The sequence below is a fragment of the Lissotriton helveticus genome, chromosome 1_1 (assembly GCF_964261635.1).
Source record: "Lissotriton helveticus chromosome 1_1, aLisHel1.1, whole genome shotgun sequence".
NCBI lineage: Eukaryota > Metazoa > Chordata > Amphibia > Caudata > Salamandridae > Lissotriton > Lissotriton helveticus.
Genome location: NC_136057.1, coordinates 216,254,677 through 216,279,658, shown reverse-complemented (window position 1 = coordinate 216,279,658; position 24,982 = coordinate 216,254,677). Strand labels below are relative to the sequence as shown.

Below are 24,982 nucleotides of genomic sequence, written 5' to 3'. Positions count from 1 at the left end.
CGTACGACTTAAGTTTAGTCAAATGGCACATGATATATGAGGCAGATGTGCATTTCACAACTCCATGAAAGACGTTTTTGCAATTTAAGTAATGGAATATCTTATTCGTCATGCAGGGGAACACAAAAAGAGCATCCACATAGAGTAATTTTTCTTTAAAGGAAGCAACCGCCTGAACAGGGACTTGAACCCTGGACCCTCAGATTAAAAGTCTGATGCTCTACCGACTGAGCTATCCAGGCTCTGCTATACTCTGTCTTAAAATCAGCTAAACAAATGTGGACGTACACTGACCTACACTCTGTGTATTAATATGGTTACATATATTAGCAATCAAATTTGTAGAGTTTAATAACAAATTGATGTTTTAACCCCTTCCATGCTCATGACGAGCTCAGCTCGTCGTGCAGTACATTTGTCGTGTGCTTATGACGAGCTGAGCTCGTCATGAACAATGGATATACAGATCATTCAGCACAGGAGGAAAATCTCCTGTAGCATTGAAGGTGTTAAGCATTTGAAATTTCAGCAGCACACGTAATCCATTTTAAATCCTGAAATTTGTACTATCTCATTTTCGGCTGACTTAGAAATCATGTGTCTAAAATGACCTTGTGAAATCAATAAAGTGCCAAATACTATTACTACCTACTAAATTACATACATTTTCAGCAGTTTCTTTGGGAACTTCCTCTTGGGCATAGATTATGCAATGTTTTCAAAGCAAACAGTCTCTGTTTAAGTAGACTTTCTTTCACTGCCATTTTGGTAAATGTTTCTGGTGATGCAGACGCAGGCATTGCTTGTTACTGTTTCAATTAGTTATAAAATAAGAGGAGGGATAAAATTGACCCAGCTTGTGTTTGAACACAAAGCCTTTGAATGCTTTTGCTACATTCGTCTAGGACTCCAAGCCGCTATCCATTGCACTAGAGATCCGACCTGATTCAACACGGTGATCAGAGATTCACAAATAAAAAGATGACCTATCAGCTGTTGACCAACTTTATCAAGTTAATCGGACACTACCTTACATTTTGAACATTGAATTGGGTAAAAGATAATCAACAAACTACATGATACAGTTTGGGTAAGTCTTCTTAACCCTTGTCAAAGAATGTAGAAGACAGATGGGTATGTAATGACTTGATTAAGACTTTTTTGAAACATCTCTAATAGGACTCCCCATTCATTGGATCCTGAAAAGAGTATGCAATTGATATACGTTTTCTTTAACCAAGCCGCCTGAACAGGGACTTGAACCCTGGGCCCTCAGATTAAAAGTCTGATGCTCTCCCGACTGAGCTATCCAGGCTCGGAGAGGGCGTTCCACAAAATGACCTTATCAACATTTGGAAGTGTCCCAACTATCACTACGTTTCTTAAGATGGTTGCCGGTATTAAGTACTGAATACGCGGAATATAATAATGAATTGGTACTTCAAGCATTTGAAATCTCTTCAGTAAATTTAACCTTATTGTAAGTCCTGAAATTGCTACTATCTCATTTTTTTTGCTGACTTAGAATTCATATGTTTTTATTGACATTGTAAAATTAAGGAAGGGCCCAAAATCTTACTTCTGAGTAAATTACATTTTCATAAGTACAGCTGCCAATTTCCTCTTCTGCAAAGATTGCGTAACTTGAATAGTATCTATTTAAAATAGACTTCCTTTCACTGCCCTTTTTGGTGAAGCAGAAGCATGCATGCACTGTTTATTACTCTTTTAAACAGTTATGAAATAAATAGGGATAAAAGTGACTCTGGTGGGATTCGAACCCACAACCTTTGAATATCTTTTTTACATTCACCTAGAAGTCCAATGCGCTATCCATTGCTCCACAGAGCCAATACACTCTGATGAGGTGCAGAGATATTCTGAAATGAAATAATGTTGATCAGCTTTATAAAGTTCATTTGATACTATAACCATGGATTTATTTTGAATATTGAATTGGGGAAATTATATTCACCGTCTCAAGTTACATGATACTTTAGGTAAGTCTACGTACGACTTAAGTTTAGTCAAATGGCACATGATATATGAGGCAGATGTGCATTTCACAACTCCATGAAAGACGTTTTTGCAATTTTAGTAATGGAATATCTTATTCGTCATGCAGGGGAACACAAAAAGAGCATCCAATTAGAGTAATTTTTCTTTAAAGGAAGCAACCGCCTGAACAGGGACTTGAACCCTGGACCCTCAGATTAAAAGTCTGATGCTCTACCGACTGAGCTATCCAGGCTCTGCTATACTCTGTCTTAAAATCAGCTAAACAAATGTGGACGTACACTGACCTACACTCTGTGTATTAATATGGTTACATATATTAGCAATCAAATTTGTAGAGTTTAATAACAAATTGATGTTTTAACCCCTTCCATGCTCATGACGAGCTCAGCTCGTCGTGCAGTACATTTGTCGTGTGCTTATGACGAGCTGAGCTCGTCATGAACAATGGATTTACAGATCATTCAGCACAGGAGGAAAATCTCCTGTAGCATTGAAGGTGTTAAGCATTTGAAATTTCAGCAGCACACGTAATCCATTTTAAATCCTGAAATTTGTACTATCTCATTTTCGGCTGACTTAGAAATCATGTGTCTAAAATGACATTGTGAAATCAATAAAGTGCCAAATACTATTACTACCTACTAAATTACATACATTTTCAGCAGTATCTTTGGGAATTTCCTCTTGGGCATAGATTATGCAATGTTTTCAAAGCAAACAGTCTCTGTTTAAGTAGACTTTCTTTCACTGCCATTTTGGTAAATGTTTCTGGTGATGCAGACGCAGGCATTGCTTGTTACTGTTTCAATTAGTTATAAAATAAGAGGAGGGATAAAATTGACCCAGCTTGTGTTTGAACACAAAGCCTTTGAATGCTTTTGCTACATTCGTCTAGGACTCCAAGCCGCTATCCATTGCACTAGATATCCGACCTGATTCAACACAGTGATCAGAGATTCACAAATAAAAAGATGACCTATCAGCTGTTGACCAACTTTATCAAGTTAATCGGACACTACCTTACATTTTGAACATTGAATTGGGTAAAAGATAATCAACAAACTACATGATACAGTTTGGGTAAGTCTTCTTAACCCTTGTCAAAGAATGTAGAAGACAGATGGGTATGTAATGACTTGATTAAGACTTTTTTGAAACATCTCTAATAGGACTCCCCATTCATTGGATCCTGAAAAGAGTATGCAATTGATATACCTTTTCTTTAACCAAGCCGCCTGAACAGGGACTTGAACCCTGGGCCCTCAGATTAAAAGACTGATGCTCTCCCGACTGAGCTATCCAGGCTCGGAGAGGCCGCTCCACAAAATGACCTTATCAACATTTGGAAGTGTCCCAACTATCACTACGTTTCTTAAGATGGTTGCCGGTATTAAGTACTGAATACGCGGAATATAATAATGAATTGGTACTTCAAGCATTTGAAATCTCTTCAGTAAATTTAACCTTATTGTAAGTCCTGAAATTGCTACTATCTCATTTTTTTTGCTGACTTAGAATTCATATGTTTTTATTGACATTGTAAAATTAAGGAAGGGCCCAAAATCTTACTTCTGAGTAAATTACATTTTCATAAGTACAGCTGCCAATTTCCTCTTCTGCAAAGATTGCGTAACTTGAATAGTATCTATTTAAAATAGACTTCCTTTCACTGCCCTTTTTGGTGAAGCAGAAGCATGCATGCACTGTTTATTACTCTTTTAAACAGTTATGAAATAAATAGGGATAAAACTGACTCTGGTGGGATTCGAACCCACAACCTTTGAATATCTTTTTTTCATTCACCTAGAAGTCCAATGCGCTATCCATTGCGCCACAGAGCCAATACGCTCTGATGAGATGCAGAGATATTCTGAAATGAAATAATGTTGATCAGCTTTATAAAGTTCATTTGATACTATAACCATGGATTTATTTTGAATATTGAATTGGGAAATTATATTCACCGTCTCAAGTTACATGATACCTTAGGTAAATCTACGTACGACTTAAGTTTAGTCAAATGGCACATGATATATGAGGCAGATGTGCATTTCACAACTCCATGAAAGACGTTTTTGCAATTTTAGTAATGGAATATCTTATTCGTCATGCAGGGGAACACAAAAAGAGCATCCAATTAGAGTAATTTTTCTTTAAAGGAAGCAACCGCCTGAACAGGGACTTGAACCCTGGACCCTCAGATTAAAAGTCTGATGCTCTACCGACTGAGCTATCCAACTCTGCTATACTCTGTCTTAAAATCAGCTAAACAAATGTGGACGTACACTGACCTACACTCTGTGTATTAATATGGTTACATATATTAGCAATCAAATTTGTAGAGTTTAATAACAAATTGATGTTTTAACCCCTTCCATGCTCATGACGAGCTCAGCTCGTCGTGCAGTACACTTGTCGTGTGCTTATGACGAGCTGAGCTCGTCATGAACAATGGATTTACAGATCATTCAGCACAGGAGGAAAATCTCCTGTAGCATTGAAGGTGTTAAGCATTTGAAATTTCAGCAGCACACGTAATCCATTTTAAATCCTGAAATTTGGACTATCTCATTTTCGGCTGACTTAGAAATCATGTGTCTAAAATGACCTTGTGAAATCAATAAAGTGCCAAATACTATTACTACCTACTAAATTACATACATTTTCAGCAGTTTCTTTGGGAACTTCCTCTTGGGCATAGATTATGCAATGTTTTCAAAGCAAACAGTCTCTGTTTAAGTAGACTTTCTTTCACTGCCATTTTGGTAAATGTTTCTGGTGATGCAGACGCAGGCATTGCTTGTTACTGTTTCAATTAGTTATAAAATAAGAGGAGGGATAAAATTGACCCAGCTTGTGTTTGAACACAAAGCCTTTGAATGCTTTTGCTACATTCGTCTAGGACTCCAAGCCGCTATCCATTGCACTAGAGATCCGACCTGATTCAACACGGTGATCAGAGATTCACAAATAAAAAGATGACCTATCAGCTGTTGACCAACTTTATCAAGTTAATCGGACACTACCTTACATTTTGAACATTGAATTGGGTAAAAGATAATCAACAAACTACATGATACAGTTTGGGTAAGTCTTCTTAACCCTTGTCAAAGAATGTAGAAGACAGATGGGTATGTAATGACTTGATTAAGACTTTTTTGAAACATCTCTAATAGGACTCCCCATTCATTGGATCCTGAAAAGAGTATGCAATTGATATACCTTTTCTTTAACCAAGCCGCCTGAACAGGGACTTGAACCCTGGGCCCTCAGATTAAAAGTCTGATGCTCTCCCGACTGAGCTATCCAGGCTCGGAGAGGGCGCTCCACAAAATGACCTTATCAACATTTGGAAGTGTCCCAACTATCACTACGTTTCTTAAGATGGTTGCCGGTATTAAGTACTGAATACGCGGAATATAATAATGAATTGGTACTTCAAGCATTTGAAATCTCTTCAGTAAATTTAACCTTATTGTAAGTCCTGAAATTGCTACTATCTCATTTTTTTTGCTGACTTAGAATTCATATGTTTTTATTGACATTGTAAAATTAAGGAAGGGCCCAAAATCTTACTTCTGAGTAAATTACATTTTCATAAGTACAGCTGCCAATTTCCTCTTCTGCAAAGATTGCGTAACTTGAATAGTATCTATTTAAAATAGACTTCCTTTCACTGCCCTTTTTGGTGAAGCAGAAGCATGCATGCACTGTTTATTACTCTTTTAAACAGTTATGAAATAAATAGGGATAAAAGTGACTCTGGTGGGATTCGAACCCACAACCTTTGAATATCTTTTTTACATTCACCTAGAAGTCCAATGCGCTATCCATTGCTCCACAGAGCCAATACACTCTGATGAGGTGCAGAGATATTCTGAAATGAAATAATGTTGATCAGCTTTATAAAGTTCATTTGATACTATAACCATGGATTTATTTTGAATATTGAATTGGGGAAATTATATTCACCGTCTCAAGTTACATGATACTTTAGGTAAGTCTACGTACGACTTAAGTTTAGTCAAATGGCACATGATATATGAGGCAGATGTGCATTTCACAACTCCATGAAAGACGTTTTTGCAATTTTAGTAATGGAATATCTTATTCGTCATGCAGGGGAACACAAAAAGAGCATCCAATTAGAGTAATTTTTCTTTAAAGGAAGCAACCGCCTGAACAGGGACTTGAACCCTGGACCCTCAGATTAAAAGTCTGATGCTCTACCGACTGAGCTATCCAGGCTCTGCTATACTCTGTCTTAAAATCAGCTAAACAAATGTGGACGTACACTGACCTACACTCTGTGTATTAATATGGTTACATATATTAGCAATCAAATTTGTAGAGTTTAATAACAAATTGATGTTTTAACCCCTTCCATGCTCATGACGAGCTCAGCTCGTCGTGCAGTACATTTGTCGTGTGCTTATGACGAGCTGAGCTCGTCATGAACAATGGATTTACAGATCATTCAGCACAGGAGGAAAATCTCCTGTAGCATTGAAGGTGTTAAGCATTTGAAATTTCAGCAGCACACGTAATCCATTTTAAATCCTGAAATTTGTACTATCTCATTTTCGGCTGACTTAGAAATCATGTGTCTAAAATGACATTGTGAAATCAATAAAGTGCCAAATACTATTACTACCTACTAAATTACATTTTCAGCAGTATCTTTGGGAATTTCCTCTTGGGCATAGATTATGCAATGTTTTCAAAGCAAACAGTCTCTGTTTAAGTAGACTTTCTTTCACTGCCATTTTGGTAAATGTTTCTGGTGATGCAGACGCAGGCATTGCTTGTTACTGTTTCAATTAGTTATAAAATAAGAGGAGGGATAAAATTGACCCAGCTGGTGTTTGAACACAAAGCCTTTGAATGCTTTTGCTACATTCGTCTAGGACTCCAAGCCGCTATCCATTGCACTAGAGATCCGACCTGATTCAACACGGTGATCAGAGATTCACAAATAAAAAGATGACCTATCAGCTGTTGACCAACTTTATCAAGTTAATCGGACACTACCTTACATTTTGAACATTGAATTGGGTAAAAGATAATCAACAAACTACATGATACAGTTTGGGTAAGTCTTCTTAACCCTTGTCAAAGAATGTAGAAGACAGATGGGTATGTAATGACTTGATTAAGACTTTTTTGAAACATCTCTAATAGGACTCCCCATTCATTGGATCCTGAAAAGAGTATGCAATTGATATACCTTTTCTTTAACCAAGCCGCCTGAACAGGGACTTGAACCCTGGGCCCTCAGATTAAAAGTCTGATGCTCTCCCGACTGAGCTATCCAGGCTCGGAGAGGGCGCTCCACAAAATGACCTTATCAACATTTGGAAGTGTCCCAACTATCACTACGTTTCTTAAGATGGTTGCCGGTATTAAGTACTGAATATGCGGAATATAATAATGAATTGGTACTTCAAGCATTTGAAATCTCTTCAGTAAATTTAACCTTATTGTAAGTCCTGAAATTGCTACTATCTCATTTTTTTTGCTGACTTAGAATTCATATGTTTTTATTGACATTGTAAAATTAAGGAAGGGCCCAAAATCTTACTTCTGAGTAAATTACATTTTCATAAGTACAGCTGCCAATTTCCTCTTCTGCAAAGATTGCGTAACTTGAATAGTATCTATTTAAAATAGACTTCCTTTCACTGCCCTTTTTGGTGAAGCAGAAGCATGCATGCACTGTTTATTACTCTTTTAAACAGTTATGAAATAAATAGGGATAAAAGTGACTCTGGTGGGATTCGAACCCACAACCTTCGAATATCTTTTTTACATTCACCTAGAAGTCCAATGCGCTATCCATTGCGCCACAGAGCCAATACACTCTGATGAGGTGCAGAGATATTCTGAAATGAAATAATGTTGATCAGCTTTATAAAGTTCATTTGATACTATAACCATGGATTTATTTTGAATATTGAATTGGGGAAATTATATTCACCGTCTCAAGTTACATGATACTTTAGGTAAGTCTACGTACGACTTAAGTTTAGTCAAATGGCACATGATATATGAGGCAGATGTGCATTTCACAACTCCATGAAAGACGTTTTTGCAATTTAAGTAATGGAATATCTTATTCGTCATGCAGGGGAACACAAAAAGAGCATCCACATAGAGTAATTTTTCTTTAAAGGAAGCAACCGCCTGAACAGGGACTTGAACCCTGGACCCTCAGATTAAAAGTCTGATGCTCTACCGACTGAGCTATCCAGGCTCTGCTATACTCTGTCTTAAAATCAGCTAAACAAATGTGGACGTACACTGACCTACACTCTGTGTATTAATATGGTTACATATATTAGCAATCAAATTTGTAGAGTTTAATAACAAATTGATGTTTTAACCCCTTCCATGCTCATGACGAGCTCAGCTCGTCGTGCAGTACATTTGTCGTGTGCTTATGACGAGCTGAGCTCGTCATGAACAATGGATATACAGATCATTCAGCACAGGAGGAAAATCTCCTGTAGCATTGAAGGTGTTAAGCATTTGAAATTTCAGCAGCACACGTAATCCATTTTAAATCCTGAAATTTGTACTATCTCATTTTCGGCTGACTTAGAAATCATGTGTCTAAAATGACCTTGTGAAATCAATAAAGTGCCAAATACTATTACTACCTACTAAATTACATACATTTTCAGCAGTTTCTTTGGGAACTTCCTCTTGGGCATAGATTATGCAATGTTTTCAAAGCAAACAGTCTCTGTTTAAGTAGACTTTCTTTCACTGCCATTTTGGTAAATGTTTCTGGTGATGCAGACGCAGGCATTGCTTGTTACTGTTTCAATTAGTTATAAAATAAGAGGAGGGATAAAATTGACCCAGCTTGTGTTTGAACACAAAGCCTTTGAATGCTTTTGCTACATTCGTCTAGGACTCCAAGCCGCTATCCATTGCACTAGAGATCCGACCTGATTCAACACGGTGATCAGAGATTCACAAATAAAAAGATGACCTATCAGCTGTTGACCAACTTTATCAAGTTAATCGGACACTACCTTACATTTTGAACATTGAATTGGGTAAAAGATAATCAACAAACTACATGATACAGTTTGGGTAAGTCTTCTTAACCCTTGTCAAAGAATGTAGAAGACAGATGGGTATGTAATGACTTGATTAAGACTTTTTTGAAACATCTCTAATAGGACTCCCCATTCATTGGATCCTGAAAAGAGTATGCAATTGATATACGTTTTCTTTAACCAAGCCGCCTGAACAGGGACTTGAACCCTGGGCCCTCAGATTAAAAGTCTGATGCTCTCCCGACTGAGCTATCCAGGCTCGGAGAGGGCGTTCCACAAAATGACCTTAGAATTCATATGTTTTTATTGACATTGTAAAATTAAGGAAGGGCCCAAAATCTTACTTCTGAGTAAATTACATTTTCATAAGTACAGCTGCCAATTTCCTCTTCTGCAAAGATTGCGTAACTTGAATAGTATCTATTTAAAATAGACTTCCTTTCACTGCCCTTTTTGGTGAAGCAGAAGCATGCATGCACTGTTTATTACTCTTTTAAACAGTTATGAAATAAATAGGGATAAAAGTGACTCTGGTGGGATTCGAACCCACAACCTTTGAATATCTTTTTTACATTCACCTAGAAGTCCAATGCGCTATCCATTGCTCCACAGAGCCAATACACTCTGATGAGGTGCAGAGATATTCTGAAATGAAATAATGTTGATCAGCTTTATAAAGTTCATTTGATACTATAACCATGGATTTATTTTGAATATTGAATTGGGGAAATTATATTCACCGTCTCAAGTTACATGATACTTTAGGTAAGTCTACGTACGACTTAAGTTTAGTCAAATGGCACATGATATATGAGGCAGATGTGCATTTCACAACTCCATGAAAGACGTTTTTGCAATTTTAGTAATGGAATATCTTATTCGTCATGCAGGGGAACACAAAAAGAGCATCCAATTAGAGTAATTTTTCTTTAAAGGAAGCAACCGCCTGAACAGGGACTTGAACCCTGGACCCTCAGATTAAAAGTCTGATGCTCTACCGACTGAGCTATCCAGGCTCTGCTATACTCTGTCTTAAAATCAGCTAAACAAATGTGGACGTACACTGACCTACACTCTGTGTATTAATATGGTTACATATATTAGCAATCAAATTTGTAGAGTTTAATAACAAATTGATGTTTTAACCCCTTCCATGCTCATGACGAGCTCAGCTCGTCGTGCAGTACATTTGTCGTGTGCTTATGACGAGCTGAGCTCGTCATGAACAATGGATTTACAGATCATTCAGCACAGGAGGAAAATCTCCTGTAGCATTGAAGGTGTTAAGCATTTGAAATTTCAGCAGCACACGTAATCCATTTTAAATCCTGAAATTTGTACTATCTCATTTTCGGCTGACTTAGAAATCATGTGTCTAAAATGACATTGTGAAATCAATAAAGTGCCAAATACTATTACTACCTACTAAATTACATTTTCAGCAGTATCTTTGGGAATTTCCTCTTGGGCATAGATTATGCAATGTTTTCAAAGCAAACAGTCTCTGTTTAAGTAGACTTTCTTTCACTGCCATTTTGGTAAATGTTTCTGGTGATGCAGACGCAGGCATTGCTTGTTACTGTTTCAATTAGTTATAAAATAAGAGGAGGGATAAAATTGACCCAGCTGGTGTTTGAACACAAAGCCTTTGAATGCTTTTGCTACATTCGTCTAGGACTCCAAGCCGCTATCCATTGCACTAGAGATCCGACCTGATTCAACACGGTGATCAGAGATTCACAAATAAAAAGATGACCTATCAGCTGTTGACCAACTTTATCAAGTTAATCGGACACTACCTTACATTTTGAACATTGAATTGGGTAAAAGATAATCAACAAACTACATGATACAGTTTGGGTAAGTCTTCTTAACCCTTGTCAAAGAATGTAGAAGACAGATGGGTATGTAATGACTTGATTAAGACTTTTTTGAAACATCTCTAATAGGACTCCCCATTCATTGGATCCTGAAAAGAGTATGCAATTGATATACCTTTTCTTTAACCAAGCCGCCTGAACAGGGACTTGAACCCTGGGCCCTCAGATTAAAAGTCTGATGCTCTCCCGACTGAGCTATCCAGGCTCGGAGAGGGCGCTCCACAAAATGACCTTATCAACATTTGGAAGTGTCCCAACTATCACTACGTTTCTTAAGATGGTTGCCGGTATTAAGTACTGAATATGCGGAATATAATAATGAATTGGTACTTCAAGCATTTGAAATCTCTTCAGTAAATTTAACCTTATTGTAAGTCCTGAAATTGCTACTATCTCATTTTTTTTGCTGACTTAGAATTCATATGTTTTTATTGACATTGTAAAATTAAGGAAGGGCCCAAAATCTTACTTCTGAGTAAATTACATTTTCATAAGTACAGCTGCCAATTTCCTCTTCTGCAAAGATTGCGTAACTTGAATAGTATCTATTTAAAATAGACTTCCTTTCACTGCCCTTTTTGGTGAAGCAGAAGCATGCATGCACTGTTTATTACTCTTTTAAACAGTTATGAAATAAATAGGGATAAAAGTGACTCTGGTGGGATTCGAACCCACAACCTTTGAATATCTTTTTTACATTCACCTAGAAGTCCAATGCGCTATCCATTGCGCCACAGAGCCAATACACTCTGATGAGGTGCAGAGATATTCTGAAATGAAATAATGTTGATCAGCTTTATAAAGTTCATTTGATACTATAACCATGGATTTATTTTGAATATTGAATTGGGGAAATTATATTCACCGTCTCAAGTTACATGATACTTTAGGTAAGTCTACGTACGACTTAAGTTTAGTCAAATGGCACATGATATATGAGGCAGATGTGCATTTCACAACTCCATGAAAGACGTTTTTGCAATTTAAGTAATGGAATATCTTATTCGTCATGCAGGGGAACACAAAAAGAGCATCCACATAGAGTAATTTTTCTTTAAAGGAAGCAACCGCCTGAACAGGGACTTGAACCCTGGACCCTCAGATTAAAAGTCTGATGCTCTACCGACTGAGCTATCCAGGCTCTGCTATACTCTGTCTTAAAATCAGCTAAACAAATGTGGACGTACACTGACCTACACTCTGTGTATTAATATGGTTACATATATTAGCAATCAAATTTGTAGAGTTTAATAACAAATTGATGTTTTAACCCCTTCCATGCTCATGACGAGCTCAGCTCGTCGTGCAGTACATTTGTCGTGTGCTTATGACGAGCTGAGCTCGTCATGAACAATGGATATACAGATCATTCAGCACAGGAGGAAAATCTCCTGTAGCATTGAAGGTGTTAAGCATTTGAAATTTCAGCAGCACACGTAATCCATTTTAAATCCTGAAATTTGTACTATCTCATTTTCGGCTGACTTAGAAATCATGTGTCTAAAATGACCTTGTGAAATCAATAAAGTGCCAAATACTATTACTACCTACTAAATTACATACATTTTCAGCAGTTTCTTTGGGAACTTCCTCTTGGGCATAGATTATGCAATGTTTTCAAAGCAAACAGTCTCTGTTTAAGTAGACTTTCTTTCACTGCCATTTTGGTAAATGTTTCTGGTGATGCAGACGCAGGCATTGCTTGTTACTGTTTCAATTAGTTATAAAATAAGAGGAGGGATAAAATTGACCCAGCTTGTGTTTGAACACAAAGCCTTTGAATGCTTTTGCTACATTCGTCTAGGACTCCAAGCCGCTATCCATTGCACTAGAGATCCGACCTGATTCAACACGGTGATCAGAGATTCACAAATAAAAAGATGACCTATCAGCTGTTGACCAACTTTATCAAGTTAATCGGACACTACCTTACATTTTGAACATTGAATTGGGTAAAAGATAATCAACAAACTACATGATACAGTTTGGGTAAGTCTTCTTAACCCTTGTCAAAGAATGTAGAAGACAGATGGGTATGTAATGACTTGATTAAGACTTTTTTGAAACATCTCTAATAGGACTCCCCATTCATTGGATCCTGAAAAGAGTATGCAATTGATATACGTTTTCTTTAACCAAGCCGCCTGAACAGGGACTTGAACCCTGGGCCCTCAGATTAAAAGTCTGATGCTCTCCCGACTGAGCTATCCAGGCTCGGAGAGGGCGTTCCACAAAATGACCTTATCAACATTTGGAAGTGTCCCAACTATCACTACGTTTCTTAAGATGGTTGCCGGTATTAAGTACTGAATACGCGGAATATAATAATGAATTGGTACTTCAAGCATTTGAAATCTCTTCAGTAAATTTAACCTTATTGTAAGTCCTGAAATTGCTACTATCTCATTTTTTTTGCTGACTTAGAATTCATATGTTTTTATTGACATTGTAAAATTAAGGAAGGGCCCAAAATCTTACTTCTGAGTAAATTACATTTTCATAAGTACAGCTGCCAATTTCCTCTTCTGCAAAGATTGCGTAACTTGAATAGTATCTATTTAAAATAGACTTCCTTTCACTGCCCTTTTTGGTGAAGCAGAAGCATGCATGCACTGTTTATTACTCTTTTAAACAGTTATGAAATAAATAGGGATAAAAGTGACTCTGGTGGGATTCGAACCCACAACCTTTGAATATCTTTTTTACATTCACCTAGAAGTCCAATGCGCTATCCATTGCTCCACAGAGCCAATACACTCTGATGAGGTGCAGAGATATTCTGAAATGAAATAATGTTGATCAGCTTTATAAAGTTCATTTGATACTATAACCATGGATTTATTTTGAATATTGAATTGGGGAAATTATATTCACCGTCTCAAGTTACATGATACTTTAGGTAAGTCTACGTACGACTTAAGTTTAGTCAAATGGCACATGATATATGAGGCAGATGTGCATTTCACAACTCCATGAAAGACGTTTTTGCAATTTTAGTAATGGAATATCTTATTCGTCATGCAGGGGAACACAAAAAGAGCATCCAATTAGAGTAATTTTTCTTTAAAGGAAGCAACCGCCTGAACAGGGACTTGAACCCTGGACCCTCAGATTAAAAGTCTGATGCTCTACCGACTGAGCTATCCAGGCTCTGCTATACTCTGTCTTAAAATCAGCTAAACAAATGTGGACGTACACTGACCTACACTCTGTGTATTAATATGGTTACATATATTAGCAATCAAATTTGTAGAGTTTAATAACAAATTGATGTTTTAACCCCTTCCATGCTCATGACGAGCTCAGCTCGTCGTGCAGTACATTTGTCGTGTGCTTATGACGAGCTGAGCTCGTCATGAACAATGGATTTACAGATCATTCAGCACAGGAGGAAAATCTCCTGTAGCATTGAAGGTGTTAAGCATTTGAAATTTCAGCAGCACACGTAATCCATTTTAAATCCTGAAATTTGTACTATCTCATTTTCGGCTGACTTAGAAATCATGTGTCTAAAATGACCTTGTGAAATCAATAAAGTGCCAAATACTATTACTACCTACTAAATTACATACATTTTCAGCAGTTTCTTTGGGAACTTCCTCTTGGGCATAGATTATGCAATGTTTTCAAAGCAAACAGTCTCTGTTTAAGTAGACTTTCTTTCACTGCCATTTTGGTAAATGTTTCTGGTGATGCAGACGCAGGCATTGCTTGTTACTGTTTCAATTAGTTATAAAATAAGAGGAGGGATAAAATTGACCCAGCTTGTGTTTGAACACAAAGCCTTTGAATGCTTTTGCTACATTCGTCTAGGACTCCAAGCCGCTATCCATTGCACTAGATATCCGACCTGATTCAACACAGTGATCAGAGATTCACAAATAAAAAGATGACCTATCAGCTGTTGACCAACTTTATCAAGTTAATCGGACACTACCTTACATTTTGAACATTGAATTGGGTAAAAGATAATCAACAAACTACATGATACAGTTTGGGTAAGTCTTCTTAACCCTTGTCAAAGAATGTAGAAGACAGATGGGTATGTAATGACTTGATTAAGACTTTTTTGAAACATCTCTAATAGGACTCCCCATTCATTGGATCCTGAAAAGAGTATGCAATTGATATACCTTTTCTTTAACCAAGCCGCCTGAACAGGGACTTGAACCCTGGGCCCTCAGATTAAAAGACTGATGCTCTCCCGACTGAGCTATCCAGGCTCGGAGAGGCCGCTCCACAAAATGACCTTATCAACATTTGGAAGTGTCCCAACTATCACTACGTTTCTTAAGATGGTTGCCGGTATTAAGTACTGAATACGCGGAATATAATAATGAATTGGTACTTCAAGCATTTGAAATCTCTTCAGTAAATTTAACCTTATTGTAAGTCCTGAAATTGCTACTATCTCATTTTTTTTGCTGACTTAGAATTCATATGTTTTTATTGACATTGTAAAATTAAGGAAGGGCCCAAAATCTTACTTCTGAGTAAATTACATTTTCATAAGTACAGCTGCCAATTTCCTCTTCTGCAAAGATTGCGTAACTTGAATAGTATCTATTTAAAATAGACTTCCTTTCACTGCCCTTTTTGGTGAAGCAGAAGCATGCATGCACTGTTTATTACTCTTTTAAACAGTTATGAAATAAATAGGGATAAAACTGACTCTGGTGGGATTCGAACCCACAACCTTTGAATATCTTTTTTTCATTCACCTAGAAGTCCAATGCGCTATCCATTGCGCCACAGAGCCAATACGCTCTGATGAGATGCAGAGATATTCTGAAATGAAATAATGTTGATCAGCTTTATAAAGTTCATTTGATACTATAACCATGGATTTATTTTGAATATTGAATTGGGAAATTATATTCACCGTCTCAAGTTACATGATACCTTAGGTAAATCTACGTACGACTTAAGTTTAGTCAAATGGCACATGATATATGAGGCAGATGTGCATTTCACAACTCCATGAAAGACGTTTTTGCAATTTTAGTAATGGAATATCTTATTCGTCATGCAGGGGAACACAAAAAGAGCATCCAATTAGAGTAATTTTTCTTTAAAGGAAGCAACCGCCTGAACAGGGACTTGAACCCTGGACCCTCAGATTAAAAGTCTGATGCTCTACCGACTGAGCTATCCAACTCTGCTATACTCTGTCTTAAAATCAGCTAAACAAATGTGGACGTACACTGACCTACACTCTATGTATTAATATGGTTACATATATTAGCAATCAAATTTGTAGAGTTTAATAACAAATTGATGTTTTAACCCCTTCCATGCTCATGACGAGCTCAGCTCTTCGTGCAGTACACTTGTCGTGTGCTTATGACGAGCTGAGCTCGTCATGAACAATGGATTTACAGATCATTCAGCACAGGAGGAAAATCTCCTGTAGCATTGAAGGTGTTAAGCATTTGAAATTTCAGCAGCACACGTAATCCATTTTAAATCCTGAAATTTGTACTATCTCATTTTCGGCTGACTTAGAAATCATGTGTCTAAAATGACATTGTGAAATCAATAAAGTGCCAAATACTATTACTACCTACTAAATTACATTTTCAGCAGTATCTTTGGGAATTTCCTCTTGGGCATAGATTATGCAATGTTTTCAAAGCAAACAGTCTCTGTTTAAGTAGACTTTCTTTCACTGCCATTTTGGTAAATGTTTCTGGTGATGCAGACGCAGGCATTGCTTGTTACTGTTTCAATTAGTTATAAAATAAGAGGAGGGATAAAATTGACCCAGCTGGTGTTTGAACACAAAGCCTTTGAATGCTTTTGCTACATTCGTCTAGGACTCCAAGCCGCTATCCATTGCACTAGAGATCCGACCTGATTCAACACGGTGATCAGAGATTCACAAATAAAAAGATGACCTATCAGCTGTTGACCAACTTTATCAAGTTAATCGGACACTACCTTACATTTTGAACATTGAATTGGGTAAAAGATAATCAACAAACTACATGATACAGTTTGGGTAAGTCTTCTTAACCCTTGTCAAAGAATGTAGAAGACAGATGGGTATGTAATGACTTGATTAAGACTTTTTTGAAACATCTCTAATAGGACTCCCCATTCATTGGATCCTGAAAAGAGTATGCAATTGATATACCTTTTCTTTAACCAAGCCGCCTGAACAGGGACTTGAACCCTGGGCCCTCAGATTAAAAGTCTGATGCTCTCCCGACTGAGCTATCCAGGCTCGGAGAGGGCGCTCCACAAAATGACCTTATCAACATTTGGAAGTGTCCCAACTATCACTACGTTTCTTAAGATGGTTGCCGGTATTAAGTACTGAATACGCGGAATATAATAATGAATTGGTACTTCAAGCATTTGAAATCTCTTCAGTAAATTTAACCTTATTGTAAGTCCTGAAATTGCTACTATCTCATTTTTTTTGCTGACTTAGAATTCATATGTTTTTATTGACATTGTAAAATTAAGGAAGGGCCCAAAATCTTACTTCTGAGTAAATTACATTTTCATAAGTACAGCTGCCAATTTCCTCTTCTGCAAAGATTGCGTAACTTGAATAGTATCTATTTAAAATAGACTTCCTTTCACTGCCCTTTTTGGTGAAGCAGAAGCATGCATGCACTGTTTATTACTCTTTTAAACAGTTATGAAATAAATAGGGATAAAAGTGACTCTGGTGGGATTCGAACCCACAACCTTTGAATATCTTTTTTACATTCACCTAGAAGTCCAATGCGCTATCCATTGCGCCACAGAGCCAATACACTCTGATGAGGTGCAGAGATATTCTGAAATGAAATAATGTTGATCAGCTTTATAAAGTTCATTTGATACTATAACCATGGATTTATTTTGAATATTGAATTGGGGAAATTATATTCACCGTCTCAAGTTACATGATACTTTAGGTAAGTCTACGTACGACTTAAGTTTAGTCAAATGGCACATGATATATGAGGCAGATGTGCATTTCACAACTCCATGAAAGACGTTTTTGCAATTTTAGTAATGGAATATCTTATTCGTCATGCAGGGGAACACAAAAAGAGCATCCAATTAGAGTAATTTTTCTTTAAAGGAAGCAACCGCCTGAACAGGGACTTGAACCCTGGACCCTCAGATTAAAAGTCTGATGCTCTACCGACTGAGCTATCCAGGCTCTGCTATACTCTGTCTTAAAATCAGCTAAACAAATGTGGACGTACACTGACCTACACTCTGTGTATTAATATGGTTACATATATTAGCAATCAAATTTGTAGAGTTTAATAACAAATTGATGTTTTAACCCCTTCCATGCTCATGACGAGCTCAGCTCGTCGTGCAGTACATTTGTCGTGTGCTTATGACGAGCTGAGCTCGTCATGAACAATGGATATACAGATCATTCAGCACAGGAGGAAAATCTCCTGTAGCATTGAAGGTGTTAAGCATTTGAAATTTCAGCAGCACACGTAATCCATTTTAAATCCTGAAATTTGTACTATCTCATTTTCGGCTGACTTAGAAATCATGTGTCTAAAATGACCTTGTGAAATCAATAAAGTGCCAAATACTATTACTACCTACTAAATTACATACATTTTCAGCAGTTTCTTTGGGAACTTCCTCTTGGGCATAGATTATGCAATGTTTTCAAAGCAAACAGTCTCTGTTTAAGTAGACTTTCTTTCACTGCCATTTTGGTAAATGTTTCTGGTGATGCAGACGCAGGCATTGCTTGTTACTGTTTCAATTAGTTATAAAATAAGAGGAGGGATAAAATTGACCCAGCTTGTGTTTGAACACAAAGCCTTTGAATGCTTTTGCTACATTCGTCTAGGACTCCAAGCCGCTATCCATTGCACTAGAGATCCGACCTGATTCAACACGGTGATCAGAGATTCACAAATAAAAAGATGACCTATCAGCTGTTGACCAACTTTATCAAGTTAATCGGACACTACCTTACATTTTGAACATTGAATTGGGTAAAAGATAATCAACAAACTACATGATACAGTTTGGGTAAGTCTTCTTAACCCTTGTCAAAGAATGTAGAAGACAGATGGGTATGTAATGACTTGATTAAGACTTTTTTGAAACATCTCTAATAGGACTCCCCATTCATTGGATCCTGAAAAGAGTATGCAATTGATATACCTTTTCTTTAAACAAGCCGCCTGAACAGGGACTTGAACCCTGGGCCCTCAGATTAAAAGTCTGATGCTCTCCCGACTGAGCTATCCAGGCTCGGAGAGGGCGCTCCACAAAATGACCTTATCAACATTTGGAAGTGTCCCAACTATCACTACGTTTCTTAAGATGGTTGCCGGTATTAAGTACTGAATACGCGGAATATAATAATGAATTGGTACTTCAAGCATTTGAAATCTCTTCAGTAAATTTAACCTTATTGTAAGTCCTGAAATTGCTACTATCTCATTTTTTTTGCTGACTTAGAATTCATATGTTTTTATTGACATTGTAAAATTAAGGAAGGGCCCAAAATCTTACTTCTGAGTAAATTACATTTTCATAAGTACAGCTGCCAATTTCCTCTTCTGCAAAGATTGCGTAACTTGAATAGTATCTATTTAAAATAGACTTCCTTTCACTGCCCTTTTTGGTGAAGCAGAAGCATGCATGCACTGTTTATTACTCTTTTAAACAGTTATGAAATAAATAGGGATAAAAGTGACTCTGGTGGGATTCGAACCCACAACCTTTGAATATCTTTTTTACATTCACCTAGAAGTCCAATGCGCTATCCATTGCTCCACAGAGCCAATACACTCTGATGAGGTGCAGAGATATTCTGAAATGAAATAATGTTGATCAGCTTTATAAAGTTCATTTGATACTATAACCATGGATTTATTTTGAATATTGAATTGGGGAAATTATATTCACCGTCTCAAGTTACATGATACTTTAGGTAAGTCTACGTACGACTTAAGTTTAGTCAAATGGCACATGATATATGAGGCAGATGTGCATTTCACAACTCCATGAAAGACGTTTTTGCAATTTTAGTAATGGAATATCTTATTCGTCATGCAGGGGAACACAAAAAGAGCATCCAATTAGAGTAATTTTTCTTTAAAGGAAGCAACCGCCTGAACAGGGACTTGAACCCTGGACCCTCAGATTAAAAGTCTGATGCTCTACCGACTGAGCTATCCAGGCTCTGCTATACTCTGTCTTAAAATCAGCTAAACAAATGTGGACGTACACTGACCTACACTCTGTGTATTAATATGGTTACATATATTAGCAATCAAATTTGTAGAGTTTAATAACAAATTGATGTTTTAACCCCTTCCATGCTCATGACGAGCTCAGCTCGTCGTGCAGTACATTTGTCGTGTGCTTATGACGAGCTGAGCTCGTCATGAACAATGGATTTACAGATCATTCAGCACAGGAGGAAAATCTCCTGTAGCATTGAAGGTGTTAAGCATTTGAAATTTCAGCAGCACACGTAATCCATTTTAAATCCTGAAATTTGTACTATCTCATTTTCGGCTGACTTAGAAATCATGTGTCTAAAATGACATTGTGAAATCAATAAAGTGCCAAATACTATTACTACCTACTAAATTACATACATTTTCAGCAGTATCTTTGGGAATTTCCTCTTGGGCATAGATTATGCAATGTTTTCAAAGCAAACAGTCTCTGTTTAAGTAGACTTTCTTTCACTGCCATTTTGGTAAATGTTTCTGGTGATGCAGACGCAGGCATTGCTTGTTACTGTTTCAATTAGTTATAAAATAAGAGGAGGGATAAAATTGACCCAGCTTGTGTTTGAACACAAAGCCTTTGAATGCTTTTGCTACATTCGTCTAGGACTCCAAGCCGCTATCCATTGCACTAGATATCCGACCTGATTCAACACAGTGATCAGAGATTCACAAATAAAAAGATGACCTATCAGCTGTTGACCAACTTTATCAAGTTAATCGGACACTACCTTACATTTTGAACATTGAATTGGGTAAAAGATAATCAACAAACTACATGATACAGTTTGGGTAAGTCTTCTTAACCCTTGTCAAAGAATGTAGAAGACAGATGGGTATGTAATGACTTGATTAAGACTTTTTTGAAACATCTCTAATAGGACTCCCCATTCATTGGATCCTGAAAAGAGTATGCAATTGATATACCTTTTCTTTAACCAAGCCGCCTGAACAGGGACTTGAACCCTGGGCCCTCAGATTAAAAGACTGATGCTCTCCCGACTGAGCTATCCAGGCTCAGAGAGGCCGCTCCACAAAATGACCTTATCAACATTTGGAAGTGTCCCAACTATCACTACGTTTCTTAAGATGGTTGCCGGTATTAAGTACTGAATACGCGGAATATAATAATGAATTGGTACTTCAAGCATTTGAAATCTCTTCAGTAAATTTAACCTTATTGTAAGTCCTGAAATTGCTACTATCTCATTTTTTTTGCTGACTTAGAATTCATATGTTTTTATTGACATTGTAAAATTAAGGAAGGGCCCAAAATCTTACTTCTGAGTAAATTACATTTTCATAAGTACAGCTGCCAATTTCCTCTTCTGCAAAGATTGCGTAACTTGAATAGTATCTATTTAAAATAGACTTCCTTTCACTGCCCTTTTTGGTGAAGCAGAAGCATGCATGCACTGTTTATTACTCTTTTAAACAGTTATGAAATAAATAGGGATAAAACTGACTCTGGTGGGATTCGAACCCACAACCTTTGAATATCTTTTTTTCATTCACCTAGAAGTCCAATGCGCTATCCATTGCGCCACAGAGCCAATACGCTCTGATGAGGTGCAGAGATATTCTGAAATGAAATAATGTTGATCAGCTTAATAAAGTTCATTTGATACTATAACCATGGATTTATTTTGAATATTGAATTGGGAAATTATATTCACCGTCTCAAGTTACATGATACCTTAGGTAAATCTACGTACGACTTAAGTTTAGTCAAATGGCACATGATATATGAGGCAGATGTGCATTTCACAACTCCATGAAAGACGTTTTTGCAATTTTAGTAATGGAATATCTTATTCGTCATGCAGGGGAACACAAAAAGAGCATCCAATTAGAGTAATTTTTCTTTAAAGGAAGCAACCGCCTGAACAGGGACTTGAACCCTGGACCCTCAGATTAAAAGTCTGATGCTCTACCGACTGAGCTATCCAACTCTGCTATACTCTGTCTTAAAATCAGCTAAACAAATGTGGACGTACACTGACCTACACTCTATGTATTAATATGGTTACATATATTAGCAATCAAATTTGTAGAGTTTAATAACAAATTGATGTTTTAACCCCTTCCATGCTCATGACGAGCTCAGCTCTTCGTGCAGTACACTTGTCGTGTGCTTATGACGAGCTGAGCTCGTCATGAACAATGGATTTACAGATCATTCAGCACAGGAGGAAAATCTCCTGTAGCATTGAAGGTGTTAAGCATTTGAAATTTCAGAAGCACACGTAATCCATTTTAAATCCTGAAATTTGTACTATCTCATTTTCGGCTGACTTCGAAATCATGTGTCTAAAATGACATTGTGAAATCAATAAAGTGCCAAATACTATTACTACCTACTAAATTACATTTTCAGCAGTATCTTTGGGAATTTCCTCTTGGGCATAGATTATGCAATGTTTTCAAAGCAAACAGTCTCTGTTTAAGTAGACTTTCTTTCACTGCCATTTTGGTAAATGTTTCTGGTGATGCAGACGCAGGCATTGCTTGTTACTGTTTCAATTAGTTATAAAATAAGAGGAGGGATAAAATTGACCCAGCTGGTGTTTGAACACAAAGCCTTTGAATGCTTTTGCTACATTCGTCTAGGACTCCAAGCCGCTATCCATTGCACTAGAGATCCGACCTGATTCAACACGGTGATCAGAGATTCACAAATAAAAAGATGACCTATCAGCTGTTGACCAACTTTATCAAGTTAATCGGACACTACCTTACATTTTGAACATTGAATTGGGTAAAAGATAATCAACAAACTACATGATACAGTTTGGGTAAGTCTTCTTAACCCTTGTCAAAGAATGTAGAAGACAGATGGGTATGTAATGACTTGATTAAGACTTTTTTGAAACATCTCTAATAGGACTCCCCATTCATTGGATCCTGAAAAGAGTATGCAATTGATATACCTTTTCTTTAACCAAGCCGCCTGAACAGGGACTTGAACCCTGGGCCCTCAGATTAAAAGTCTGATGCTCTCCCGACTGAGCTATCCAGGCTCGGAGAGGGCGCTCCACAAAATGACCTTATCAACATTTGGAAGTGTCCCAACTATCACTACGTTTCTTAAGATGGTTGCCGGTATTAAGTACTGAATACGCGGAATATAATAATGAATTGGTACTTCAAGCATTTGAAATCTCTTCAGTAAATTTAACCTTATTGTAAGTCCTGAAATTGCTACTATCTCATTTTTTTTGCTGACTTAGAATTCATATGTTTTTATTGACATTGTAAAATTAAGGAAGGGCCCAAAATCTTACTTCTGAGTAAATTACATTTTCATAAGTACAGCTGCCAATTTCCTCTTCTGCAAAGATTGCGTAACTTGAATAGTATCTATTTAAAATAGACTTCCTTTCACTGCCCTTTTTGGTGAAGCAGAAGCATGCATGCACTGTTTATTACTCTTTTAAACAGTTATGAAATAAATAGGGATAAAAGTGACTCTGGTGGGATTCGAACCCACAACCTTTGAATATCTTTTTTACATTCACCTAGAAGTCCAATGCGCTATCCATTGCGCCACAGAGCCAATACACTCTGATGAGGTGCAGAGATATTCTGAAATGAAATAATGTTGATCAGCTTTATAAAGTTCATTTGATACTATAACCATGGATTTATTTTGAATATTGAATTGGGGAAATTATATTCACCGTCTCAAGTTACATGATACTTTAGGTAAGTCTACGTACGACTTAAGTTTAGTCAAATGGCACATGATATATGAGGCAGATGTGCATTTCACAACTCCATGAAAGACGTTTTTGCAATTTTAGTAATGGAATATCTTATTCGTCATGCAGGGGAACACAAAAAGAGCATCCAATTAGAGTAATTTTTCTTTAAAGGAAGCAACCGCCTGAACAGGGACTTGAACCCTGGACCCTCAGATTAAAAGTCTGATGCTCTACCGACTGAGCTATCCAGGCTCTACTATACTCTGTCTTAAAATCAGCTAAACAAATGTGGACGTACACTGACCTACACTCTGTGTATTAATATGGTTACATATATTAGCAATCAAATTTGTAGAGTTTAATAACAAATTGATGTTTTAACCCCTTCCATGCTCATGACGAGCTCAGCTCGTCGTGCAGTACATTTGTCGTGTGCTTATGACGAGCTGAGCTCGTCATGAACAATGGATATACAGATCATTCAGCACAGGAGGAAAATCTCCTGTAGCATTGAAGGTGTTAAGCATTTGAAATTTCAGCAGCACACGTAATCCATTTTAAATCCTGAAATTTGTACTATCTCATTTTCGGCTGACTTAGAAATCATGTGTCTAAAATGACCTTGTGAAATCAATAAAGTGCCAAATACTATTACTACCTACTAAATTACATACATTTTCAGCAGTTTCTTTGGGAACTTCCTCTTGGGCATAGATTATGCAATGTTTTCAAAGCAAACAGTCTCTGTTTAAGTAGACTTTCTTTCACTGCCATTTTGGTAAATGTTTCTGGTGATGCAGACGCAGGCATTGCTTGTTACTGTTTCAATTAGTTATAAAATAAGAGGAGGGATAAAATTGACCCAGCTTGTGTTTGAACACAAAGCCTTTGAATGCTTTTGCTACATTCGTCTAGGACTCCAAGCCGCTATCCATTGCACTAGAGATCCGACCTGATTCAACACGGTGATCAGAGATTCACAAATAAAAAGATGACCTATCAGCTGTTGACCAACTTTATCAAGTTAATCGGACACTACCTTACATTTTGAACATTGAATTGGGTAAAAGATAATCAACAAACTA

The 24,982-nt window shown here is 37.1% G+C and overlaps 17 non-coding genes across 17 annotated transcripts; all 17 read right to left on the bottom strand.

The window, feature by feature from the left end:
* Positions 1-169: 169 nt before the first annotated feature.
* TRNAK-UUU (transfer RNA lysine (anticodon UUU)) lies at positions 170-242 on the bottom strand. The gene has a single exon. It is a non-coding gene; the product is annotated as a tRNA-Lys (tRNA).
* Positions 243-2,178: 1,936 nt separating this feature from the next.
* On the bottom strand, positions 2,179-2,251 carry TRNAK-UUU (transfer RNA lysine (anticodon UUU)). Its single transcript has one exon. It is a non-coding gene; the product is annotated as a tRNA-Lys (tRNA).
* Positions 2,252-3,769: 1,518 nt separating this feature from the next.
* Positions 3,770-3,860, bottom strand: TRNAR-UCU (transfer RNA arginine (anticodon UCU)). The gene is given in 2 exon segments: positions 3,770-3,805; positions 3,824-3,860. It is a non-coding gene; the product is annotated as a tRNA-Arg (tRNA).
* A 2,334-nt stretch (positions 3,861-6,194) lies between these two features.
* Positions 6,195-6,267, bottom strand: TRNAK-UUU (transfer RNA lysine (anticodon UUU)). The gene has a single exon. It is a non-coding gene; the product is annotated as a tRNA-Lys (tRNA).
* Positions 6,268-7,781: 1,514 nt separating this feature from the next.
* On the bottom strand, positions 7,782-7,872 carry TRNAR-UCU (transfer RNA arginine (anticodon UCU)). The gene is given in 2 exon segments: positions 7,782-7,817; positions 7,836-7,872. It is a non-coding gene; the product is annotated as a tRNA-Arg (tRNA).
* A 327-nt stretch (positions 7,873-8,199) lies between these two features.
* On the bottom strand, positions 8,200-8,272 carry TRNAK-UUU (transfer RNA lysine (anticodon UUU)). Its single transcript has one exon. It is a non-coding gene; the product is annotated as a tRNA-Lys (tRNA).
* A 1,757-nt stretch (positions 8,273-10,029) lies between these two features.
* On the bottom strand, positions 10,030-10,102 carry TRNAK-UUU (transfer RNA lysine (anticodon UUU)). The gene has a single exon. It is a non-coding gene; the product is annotated as a tRNA-Lys (tRNA).
* A 1,514-nt stretch (positions 10,103-11,616) lies between these two features.
* TRNAR-UCU (transfer RNA arginine (anticodon UCU)) lies at positions 11,617-11,707 on the bottom strand. The gene is given in 2 exon segments: positions 11,617-11,652; positions 11,671-11,707. It is a non-coding gene; the product is annotated as a tRNA-Arg (tRNA).
* Positions 11,708-12,034: 327 nt separating this feature from the next.
* On the bottom strand, positions 12,035-12,107 carry TRNAK-UUU (transfer RNA lysine (anticodon UUU)). Its single transcript has one exon. It is a non-coding gene; the product is annotated as a tRNA-Lys (tRNA).
* Positions 12,108-14,043: 1,936 nt separating this feature from the next.
* TRNAK-UUU (transfer RNA lysine (anticodon UUU)) lies at positions 14,044-14,116 on the bottom strand. The gene has a single exon. It is a non-coding gene; the product is annotated as a tRNA-Lys (tRNA).
* A 1,518-nt stretch (positions 14,117-15,634) lies between these two features.
* On the bottom strand, positions 15,635-15,725 carry TRNAR-UCU (transfer RNA arginine (anticodon UCU)). The gene is given in 2 exon segments: positions 15,635-15,670; positions 15,689-15,725. It is a non-coding gene; the product is annotated as a tRNA-Arg (tRNA).
* A 1,912-nt stretch (positions 15,726-17,637) lies between these two features.
* TRNAR-UCU (transfer RNA arginine (anticodon UCU)) lies at positions 17,638-17,728 on the bottom strand. The gene is given in 2 exon segments: positions 17,638-17,673; positions 17,692-17,728. It is a non-coding gene; the product is annotated as a tRNA-Arg (tRNA).
* Positions 17,729-18,055: 327 nt separating this feature from the next.
* Positions 18,056-18,128, bottom strand: TRNAK-UUU (transfer RNA lysine (anticodon UUU)). The gene has a single exon. It is a non-coding gene; the product is annotated as a tRNA-Lys (tRNA).
* A 1,936-nt stretch (positions 18,129-20,064) lies between these two features.
* On the bottom strand, positions 20,065-20,137 carry TRNAK-UUU (transfer RNA lysine (anticodon UUU)). Its single transcript has one exon. It is a non-coding gene; the product is annotated as a tRNA-Lys (tRNA).
* A 1,518-nt stretch (positions 20,138-21,655) lies between these two features.
* On the bottom strand, positions 21,656-21,746 carry TRNAR-UCU (transfer RNA arginine (anticodon UCU)). The gene is given in 2 exon segments: positions 21,656-21,691; positions 21,710-21,746. It is a non-coding gene; the product is annotated as a tRNA-Arg (tRNA).
* Positions 21,747-23,658: 1,912 nt separating this feature from the next.
* TRNAR-UCU (transfer RNA arginine (anticodon UCU)) lies at positions 23,659-23,749 on the bottom strand. Its single transcript is given in 2 exon segments — positions 23,659-23,694; positions 23,713-23,749. It is a non-coding gene; the product is annotated as a tRNA-Arg (tRNA).
* Positions 23,750-24,076: 327 nt separating this feature from the next.
* TRNAK-UUU (transfer RNA lysine (anticodon UUU)) lies at positions 24,077-24,149 on the bottom strand. Its single transcript has one exon. It is a non-coding gene; the product is annotated as a tRNA-Lys (tRNA).
* Positions 24,150-24,982: the final 833 nt, after the last annotated feature.